Source organism: Pristis pectinata, chromosome 32, assembly GCF_009764475.1.
Source record: "Pristis pectinata isolate sPriPec2 chromosome 32, sPriPec2.1.pri, whole genome shotgun sequence".
Classification (NCBI taxonomy): domain Eukaryota; kingdom Metazoa; phylum Chordata; class Chondrichthyes; order Rhinopristiformes; family Pristidae; genus Pristis; species Pristis pectinata.
In genome coordinates this window covers 7148180-7159262 of record NC_067436.1, presented here as the reverse complement: position 1 = coordinate 7159262, position 11083 = coordinate 7148180, and positions in this window count along the sequence as shown.

Here is an 11083-nt window from a genome sequence, read left to right as displayed (position 1 = left end):
TGAAATGTGGTGCTCACAGCACACATGGACATATTCAATAACATTTCAATGTATGGGTCCAAATACAATGTGATTTATATATGTAATAACACATATAGACTAAAGTTCAAGTTCAAGTTCGTTGTCATGGGCATACAGGGTATAAATGCCATGAAAATTAGCTTTTTGCAGCAGCAGCACAGTACATTACAAACATGACACACATAAATGACATAAATTTAAATTAACACAAATTATACATAACTTACATGACAAGATAAATATAACTATTTTCATAATGTTATAATTATGTTTAAGAAACTTCCAAGTATTACTTGCATAGCCCATTGGTTCTTCTCTCATCTTTGACGCCTGAGATCAGGTTTCAGATCTCACAGTAGGATTTGAATGCCAACAGCAGGCTGAACTTGGCAGTGACAGTGACGGAGTATGTACCAGTGGAAGTACTGTCTTTCATACAAGACAAGGCTTGTTCACCACTTCGGAAGGACATTAATTATTTCACACCTTTCTGGAGAAGAATATGAATTTCTTCCCAGCAACCTGGCCACTACACATTTCTTAACCAACAATTATTTGGTCATTTATCTCATTTGCCATTTCTGCAGCCTTGCTGAGTACTGATTATTGCTGTTTGCCCACAGAACAACATTGCAATGTCTTTTGGAACCACCCGACTCATGGAAGACATACAACAACCCTTTCTATACATGGCTTGCCAAATGTATACAGACTATAATTTATGCACTACACCAAAATGTAAACTACCAGAACCAGCAGATTACAATATATTTATGTTGCAGTTGTATAAAACTTTGGAGTACCGTGTGCAGTTCTCGTCATCACAGTACAGGAAGAATGTGGAGGCTTTGGAGAAGATGCAGAAGAGGTTCACCAGGATGTTGCCTGGATTAGAAAGTATTAGCTATAAGGAGAGCTTGGACAGACTTGGATTGTTTACTCTAGAGCGTCGGAAGCTGAGGGGCGACCTGATGGACATGGATAAAATTATGAGAGTCACAGACAGGGTAGACAGCCAGAGTCTTTTTCCCAGGGTGAAAATGTCAAATACTAGAGGGAATAGATTTAAGGCGAAAGGGGGAAAGTTTAAAGGAGATTTGCAAGACATGTCCTTTACAAAGTAGTGGTAGGTGCCTGGAACACGTGATGGAAGCAGATACAATAGCATTGATTAAGAGGCATTTGGACAGGCACACGAACAGGCAGGGAGTAGAGGGACGTAGATCATGCGCTGGCAGAAGGGATTAGTTTGGATTGGCATCACGATCAGCACAGACACTGTGGGCTGAAGGGCCTGTTCCTGTGCTGTACTGTTCTATGTTCTATACCAGAAGACATTTGACTCCAATGAATGATCCTTGTCTAATTAGTTGTCAGGAATAACCCAGCAATACTTACAACCCAAATTCAATATAAAATCATGCTTTACAAAAGCAGTGGATATTTCTGTCTGTGGTGGGAAAGTGAAAGACTTTCAGAACGTACAAATCAATCTTCCTTCAGCGCCTGTACCATGTGGGATATTGGGACAACTCAATGCAGTGACAAGGAAATGAAGGGAAAGGTCTGAGATGATTCATTCGTTTCTTGAAATAAGAGTTGAAGGAACAAATTTGACTCATGGAAGTTCCCACCTCCTTGAACACCTGAAGAAAAGATGCAGTGGTACTGATCAAAGACATGGCCATCTCTTGTAGAAAGTTGCCGAGTGACCCACCTTTCACATGGCATCAAAGTCCTATAAATTTGGATGTCAATGCAGTTAACGCCCTCCTGGGATACCAAATGGAGAGATGAGGTGCCTCATGCAACAGATCATACTGGGCAGGTTGATGTGGTGGGCTACTGTGTCATTCAACATTTTTGATTTTTAGAGCAGGCCACCTCGTTGAGTACAACCATGGTATCTCTGAGCTCCCCCAGTTCTGAGGAAGAGTTGCTGACCCAAAACATTAATTGGATGGAGACACAGGAGTCTGCAGATACTGGAATCTGGAGCAACACACAAGATGCTGGAGGAACTCAACAGGTCAGGCAGCATCTATGGAAGGAAATGGACAATTAACATTTCGTGTCGAGACCCTTCATCTGGTCTGGTTTGTCCTTCCACAAGTGCTACTCGATTGGCTGAGTTCTTCCAGCATTTCTGTTTTGTCTATCATCCCATGAAAACAGGCAGGGGAGTTCAGCACCTTACCCAAAGAAAAAGGCCCCCAAAATATGACGGAAGGGACATAACATACTCAAGACATGGAGTGGGGCTTGAACCCATAACCTGATTGACAGGAGGCTCAAGTCAACCTACCTTTCACTGACGTCCATTCAGCAGTTTTACATTTAAACCATGGCTTGAATCTTCAGTTTAATAATAACCTTATCACGCTTTTTCTTCCTGTAGGAATTTATTAATTAAACATATGTGGGTTCTCTAGCAACTGGCAGAGATGCAATTAAATTTTCTGCACATCACTCCATCCTAACATGTTAGAAAGTGTTAGAAGAGCATAGAAAATAGTTCAAGTTTGAGTTTATTGTTGTCATAGGTAGACATACACAACATATAAATGCCATGAAAATTAGCTTTTTGCAGTAGCAGCAGCGGAGTACAGCACAAGATGAGGACAAATGAAAGTTAACAAACTTAAATTAACATAAATTATACATAACTTAAACAAGTATAAGATCCTTGTGTGTGTATATATAAGTGAAAGTAGATCATTTGACTCTCCTGGTTGTTCCACCATTCAAGAAGATGACAACTGATCCTTTACTTCAGTGCCTCTAATCACATATCCCTATGTGCTTCATACTTCAAAACTATTGATCTCTGTCTTGAATATAGAACATAGAACAATTACAGCACATACAGGCCCTTCGGCCCACAAAGCTGTGCCGAACATGTCCCTACCCTAGAAATTACTAGGCTTACCCATAGCCCTCTATTTTACTCAGCTCCATACACCGATCTAACAGTCTCTTGAAAGACCCTATCGTATCAGCCTCCACCACAATTTCTGGCAGCCCATTCCACGCACTCACCACTCTCTGAGTAAAAAACTTATCCCTGACATCTCCTCTATATCTACTCCCCAGCATCTTAAACCTATGTCCTCTTGTGGCCATCAATTCAGCCCTGGGCAAAAGCCTCTGACTATCTACCCTATCAACACCTCTTATAATCAACAACAAACACCCAACAGCCCTCTTGGGTAGATAATACCAAGGATTCAATATGCCTTAGGTTTAGAAATTTATTCTCATCTCTACTGTGAATGGTCGACCCCTTACTTTGTGACTGTGATCCCTGGTTCTAGACCCCCCGATGAAAGGGAAGCATGAACTCTGAATCTACCCTGGCAACTCCATAAGAATTTTGTACATTTCAAAGAGATCATCACTCGTTCTTCTAAACTCAGGATAGTATAGACCTAATCTACTTAACCTTTCATCAATCTGGTGAACCTTTGCTACACTCTTTCCATTACAAGCACATCCTTCCTTAGGTGGGGAGACCAATCCTCGACATAATAGATGTGCTCCCCATAAATAACATAAAAGCATTCCTTGTGTATACAAAATAACAAATCTTACCGTTCTAGAGAGATTCCTTCAAGTTTGGAACAAAATAATAGAACACTGGAAGAACTCAGTGGGTCAAGCAGCTACGATGGAGGAAAAGGAGAATGTCCATGTTTCAAGACCCTACATCAGGAGTCCTTCCAGCATTCTGTTTTTCATTTTTTAAAAAATTTTATTTACAGCTTCCGGCCCAACGAGTCCGTGCCACCCATTTTAAACCCCAATTAACCTACCCGTACGTCTTTGCAATGTGGGAGGAAACCGGAGCACTTGGAGGAAACCCACGCAGACACGGGAGAACGTACAAACTCCTTACAGACAGCGACGGGAATCGAACCCTGATCGCTGGCGCTGTAATAGCGTCGCGCTAACCGCTACGTTACCATCTGCAGTCGGTCTTGTCTCTTCCTTCTCAGTTTGGTGTCTGGAGACCAATTGGCAGGTCTTAGCTGATCTTTTTGAAAAAACTCCTGAACTACAAGTGGATGACATGTTAAGATTTGGTGCAAAATACAGTTTTGAATTGAGTTTGATTCTGGGCACCACACTCAGAAAAAATGCATTAACCTCGAAAAGGGTGCAGGACAGATTCCCAAATGGTGTTGGGGTTGAAAAATGAGGACAGATAAGCTTGTAGTCTCCAGAATGGACAGAAGAGTCTCCGAATCAAGGTATAAAGCAATGAAGGGTTGGCACTGTGGTGCAGATAGTGAAGCTCTGGAGCTCTGGTGCTGTCTCACAGCACCAGAGACACGGTGTGATCCCGACCTCTGGTGCTGTCAGTGTGGAGTTTGCTCATTTTCACTGTGATCACATGGGTTGAGACCGGGTGCTCCAGTGTCCACCCACATCCTAAAGACGTGCAGGTTGGTCAGTTAATTAGACACTGTAAAATGTCCCTAGTGTATTGGTGAGTGGCTGGTTGATGGTCAGCACAGACTCAGTGGGCCGAAGGGTCTGTTTCTGTGCTGTGTCTCTCTATGAGTCTATGATTCAGTTGGATGTATATGGATAGGCTGTTTCCCCTTTGGAGTTAATTTAGTAAAAGGAATCAAGATAGAATTGCATCTGGGCCAATTCAAAGTGAAATTAGGAAGCACTTTGTCACATAAAGGGCAAGTGAAATTTGGAAACCCCAGCCCCACCCAAAAAGCTATAAATTAGGATTGGAGACATAAGAGACTGCAGACGCTGGAATCTGGAGCAACACACAATCTGCCAGAGGAATTCGGTGGGTCGAGCCGGCATCTGTGGGAGGAAAGGAATAGTCGACATTTCAGGTTTCGATGCAGGGTTGGTGCAGGGTTTCAACCTGAAAGATCGACAATTTCTTCCCCCCCCCACAGATGCTGCTCGACCCGCCGAATTCCTCCAGCAGACTGTTTGTGGCTATAAATTAGGGTCATTTGAAATTTTCAAGTCTGAATTCACAGATTTTCTCACTAGCTAAAACTACCGAGAAAGAGCAAGAAAAGGCAAGTGAGTTGAATTGAGCTTTGGATCTAACTGAGCAGTAGATCAGGTTCAAGGGGGTGAAGAGACTGCACCTGTTCCATATAAGACACTGACAACTGAGTGTATACCTTACAGTACACAAGTTCCAGAATCACCTTTGCAAGGCACAGAGTAACTATGTAAGTAAATAATATTAGTTATAAGCAACTGGAAATGACTTACAACTCATTCACAGTCCAGCTAATTCATTCATAAGCTTGAAGATTAAATAAGAAGTAATTGACTCTGTATAGTGTTCTTCATAACCATAGGACATCTGAACCTGCCCTGCAGCCAATCGAGAGTCGACACTGAGCATAATCTTCCTGTTCATTTGCGAATAGTGTTATGGGTTCTTCCAAGTTCAGTTGCCGTGGTTTAGTGTTTCAGATGATCCTGACAGAATAAACAGTGCCTTAGTATTGCACTGGAGTGTCAAAGTAGATTTTTTTAAAAGATATCTTTATCAGTCACATGTACATCGAAACACACAGTGAAATGCATCTTTTGCATAGAGTGTTCTGGGGGCAGCCCGCAAGTGTCGCCATGCTTCCGAGGCCAACATAGCATGTCCACAGCTTCCTAACCTGTATGTCTTTGGAATGTGGGCGGAAACCGGAGCACCCGGAGGAAACCCACGGAGACACGGGGAGAATGTACAAACTCTTTACAGACAGCGGCAGGAGTTGAACCCAGGTCGCTGGCGGTGTTATAGTGTTACACTAACTGCTACACTACCGTGCCTGCCCTTAATTTTTGTGGTCTTACCTCTTCAATGGCACAAACTCAAACTTTCTGACTTAAAAGTGAGAGTGCAGTTGTCTAAATCAATAGTGAATCTCTGTGAACTTTGTTCTCTGTGAAATTTGTTGAAAAATGGCAATTTACTTGTGCTGGAATGGCTGAATCACAAGTTTCCAACATTACATTTCAAAGGTCATAGAAGCAAGCATTACTATTATACTCTTGGTATAATCTCCAGGCATGACAAATGTCACAAGAACATTATTAAACTGTGACAGCAGAAAATATGTGTGACAGGAAAGGATCTCGCAATAATGTCATATTTGATTGTAGTATCATATGGATTTTCTCTTCTCTGTGACCCAGATTTTATTCTAGTCGAGGATCATGCTAAGGGTAAAAACAATCACATCATCCTCTTATGCACCAAACAACAACATCTCCACACTCAGCTGTGCTTCATTCTCACTGGTAACACCTGACACCAGGTCCCCATGTATGGCTCTGCTATTTATTCAGCTATCTCTTAATTCTATTGCATTCCTTCTTTCATGTTCCCACCAGCCTCCAACCTACAACCTTCCACAAGCCATTCCCTGTTGGGGCATTTCGGACTATGGTATCACCCAGTGCTGACTGATACCTTCAATCACTTCAGTCTTTCAGATATCGTTCCCCGCACACTCCTGCAGCCCCAGCCCCGCTCTCACCACCTCCAAAACTGATGTAAGAAACAGGAGAGGGCCACTCACCCCCTTCGTCCTGTCCCTCCATTCAGTAAGATCATGGCTGATCCAATCTTGTCCTTGACACCACCTTCCAGTTTGGTCCCCATTTCCCTTCACTCCTTTGAAGTTGAAATATCTGTTCATCTCTGCCTTGAATTTATTCAATGATTTTGCCTTCACAGTTCCCTGGGGTAGAGAATTCAAGAGAGTTATGACCCCCTGAGAGAAATTTATCCCTGTTTTAATTGGGCTACACATTATTCTGAAATTGTGCCCCCGGGATCAAGTTCCAATTATCCCCACCAGGGGAAACATCCCCCCACCATCCACTTCGTCAATCCCGCTCAGAGCTTTACATGTTTCAAGGGTCAATCTGCACTCCATTCTTATTCCTCACTGAAATGATCACACGGTTCCTCCTAACCTCAAACTTTCTGCTTTCTTCAGTTTACTTCCTATGTTCCACCCAGCCTCGTACTTCTGCAAGGTCATGTTCACCTCCAGCCAGCTCCTGTTGTACCTTCAATCTAGCTTTTATTGGCCAGATTAAAGTCATCAGTAATGTTCTGTGACATTGAAACTGTGGAACGCCGTCATTGGAAACCTGTTATGTAATTAACCTTCACCATCTCCCTTTAGTGGTCCAAGACCACCCATGTGGAACCATAGAAACATAGAAAACCTACAGCACAGTTCAGGCCCTTCAGCCAAACATGTCCCTACCTTAGAAATTACTAGGCTTACCCATAGCCCTCTATTTTTCTAAGCTCCATGTACCTATCCAAAAGACTCTTACAGGACCGTATCATATCCGCCTCCACCACCGTTGCCGGCAGCCCATTCCATGCATTCACCACTCTCTGAGTAAAAAACTTACCCCTGACATTGCCTCTATACCTACTCCCCAGCACCTTAAACCTGTGTCCTCTTGCAGCAACCATTTCAGCCCTGGGAAAAAGCCTCTGACTATCCACACTATCAATGCCTCTCACCATCTTATACACCTCTATCAGGTCCCCCCTCATCCTCTGTCGCTCCAAAGGGAAAAGGCTGTTCCCTCAACCTGCCTTCATAAGGCATGCTCCCCAATCCAGGCATCATCCTTGTAAATCTCCTCTGCACCCTTTCTATGGCTTCCACATCCTTCCTGTAGTGAGGTGACCAGAACTGAGCACAGTACTCCAAGTGGGGTCTGACCAGGATCCTATATAGCTGCAACATTACCTCACGGCTCCTAAATTCAATTCCACGATTGATGAAGGACAATACACCCTACCATGCTTTCTGGATAGCCTTCCTCCTTACTTGATCCATGCAGTCTGCTCTGTGCTCCCTCTTCCACCTCTATTGAACTTAAGGATCCGTCCTCTTTTCACACTTATTCCTCATTCCTTGGTGAAATGAACTTCTGTATCTTCTTCCCTGTAATACTCAATTCAATCTCAATCATTAATTCCATGGTTGTTGCCTTGTGGTAAGACTGCCCATCTGATAATAAACCTTGGATGGTGGGGTGTTCTCTTCCTCACTATCAGTAAATATAAAGCCACCCTGTTTAGCTCCTACCAGAAATTTCTCACCTTGGACACCGATTTCATCTCCCTCCCTAGCTGCTTGCTCACATAAACTGCAGATAGGTGATCACTTACGCTTACGTCTTAAGATATGTTTAGATCTCATATTTAGCTCAGTGGCAGGACGACTAGAATAACCAGAGCATTACATAGGATGAAGAGCACAGAAAGTCCATGGAGTTCCCTCCCATCCTACCTCATTCAAATTTATCAGCCTGGTACTTGCTCAAGGTTCACCCATACCCCGTCCCCCACCTCCACCACTTTTCAATAATCATCAAGTGTTTTAAAGGTGGGTTGCTTCATAGTGTACATGGCTTTAATACGCTCCATCAAAATTCGGTATTACAAGTATGAGCTAACCAAAGTTCAGGACAGTTTTACTGTAATTTCTCTGCTTTTTACTTGTCTCCCTGTACAAATAAACTATGGTTTGTCTTTTCTTCTGACCTATTAACCGGCAGTGGTACTCTTGGTGCTGTTGATGAATACTGGCAATGAGGCATTCTGCCAAATGGCTTTGACAGTCTGTTTGAGGAAGAAACTTTTCCAAAAAAATCATAAACACTACTTCATAAAAGGAATAATGGAAGGACTGCAGTGTAAGATTGCACTATTTATTTATTTTGTAATTTATAGTAATTTTATGTTTGCACTGTACTGCTGCCATAAAGCAACAAATTTCATGTCAAAATACAGTGATAATAAATTGGATTCTGATTCTTTATTCATAAAAATGTTGAATAAATATAAAAACAGTGCATGGCTTTCTTTACATCCATAATGTTATCAGGTCTGTACATTTGCAGTGTTCGTATATTCTACGTACAAGACGTTATTATCGCTCATGTGCCCTCTTTGGATGAGACGCACTTCAAATGTTTGAGAGGCTTTTGCACAGAATCCAGCCCCTCAATGTCCAGTAGCAAGACCTTACACTGCAGTCCTTCCCCACACAGCCTTTGGGTTGGCTGAACTGAGCTCCAGTGCGTCTCTCAGCACATATTCCTGCAGCCTGGAATATGCCAGTCAGCAGCATTACCTTACAGACATCTCACTGTACTGGAAGACCAACAAGTTTTGGGCAGACCAAACTGTGTCTTTCACCAAGTTAATGATCTTCCACTAGTACTTGATGTCTGTGTCGGTGTCTGTCCCTGGGAACAGCCCATATATCAGAGAGTCCTGTTAGGCAGCTGCTTGGGATGAACATCGACAAGGACCCTTGCATCATTTTCCAGATCCTTTTTGTACTCTGACAGTCCACAAAGAGGTGAACAATTGTCTTTTCCTTACCACAGAGAGCCCTTGAGAAACAAACATTTTTTTAATTTCAAAAATAAACTTTATTCATAAAAAAAATACAAGTACAGAAAAAACAACCACTGTGCATGGCTCTGTTCACATTCACAGTGTTAGCGGTTCGATACATTGGAAGTGTTCACATATTCTGTGTACAGAACACCATTGTCACTCATGTGGCCTCCTGGGATGTGATAAACTTCAAGTACTTCTACTCCAGACTTAGCCCCTCAATGACTGGTGACAGCAGGACCCTAGACTGCAGACATTGCCCACAAATCTTTGCATTCGCTGCACCGAGCCTCAATGCGTCTCTCTGCACGGACTTCTGCAGCCTGGAGTGTGCCAGTCAGCAGCATTCCCTTATGTACATCTCATTGAGAAACAAAGGACTGCAGATGCTGGAATCTAGATGAAAAACACGACGATGCTGGAGGGACTCAATAGGCCAGGCAGCATCCGTGGAGAAAACGTGTACATCTCATTGTACTGGCAGCTAGATCCAATTGAATGGCATGCTGGCAGAGGGGCAGTTAAGAATCAGTTACCTTGGAATGGATGGTCTAGAGTAAAAAGGCAATGGTGACTCAGGCAGCAAATTTCCAGCTCTGAAGGACTTTAGATGGATGTTGCCACAGTTATTTCACAGTTCCCATTACTGATATTTTTTTAAATGAGCTAGATTTCAATTTCAATTCACTTCATATTCAATTCACTTCTAGTCCCAACGAAGGACCACCTTTGATTTGTAGATGTGAGCGGAATCAAAAGAGAAGTTGTTCAGGGTTGGGGTTAGTTCTGATGAAAAGCACTATGATGCTGGAGGAAGTCAGCAGGCAAGGCAGCATCCGTGGAGAAAAGCAGGTGGTCAACATTTTGGGTCAGGACTCTTCTTCAGGACTGAAGATAGGAAAAGGGGAAAAGTGTGGCCTCCTCTACATTGGTGAGACCAAACGCAGACTAGGTGACCATTTTACAGATCACCTGTGCTCAGTCCTTAACCACGTCCTGCATCTCCCCTTTGCCAGTCACTCAACGCCTCCTCCCACACTGTCACTGATATGTCAGTCCTCGGCCTCCTCCACTGCCAGGAGAATTTCAAGCGCAAACTGGAGGAACAGCACCTCATTTTCCATCTTGGAACCTTGCAGCCTAACAGCATGAACATTGAATTCTCCCACTTTAGGTAATCCCCACCCACTTTCCCCACCCCCGCCCCCCACCACCACCACGCTTCTTCTCTTCTTCCCTTTCCTAGCCTCTACTTTTACCTTTTTTTCCCTCTCTCTCCTTACCTTTGACCCATCCCCCGGTGGATCTGCTCTCCCCTCCTCCCCCACACCTGCCTATCACTATCTCTTACCTGCATCTACCTATCACCACCTTGTGCCAACCCCACCCCCCTCTTTTGTCCACCTATCACTGCTCTGCTTTTTCCTCCTATATATTGGGCTTCCCCTTTTCCTATCTTCAGTCCTGAAGAAGGGTCCTGACCTGAAACGTTGACCACCAGCTTTTCTCCACGGATGCTGCCTGGCCTGCTGAGTTCCTCCAGCATCATAGTGTTTTTCATCTAGATTCCAGTGTCTGCAGTCCTTTATTTCTCTAGGATTAGTTCTGCACAAGATAAGATTTCTTTAT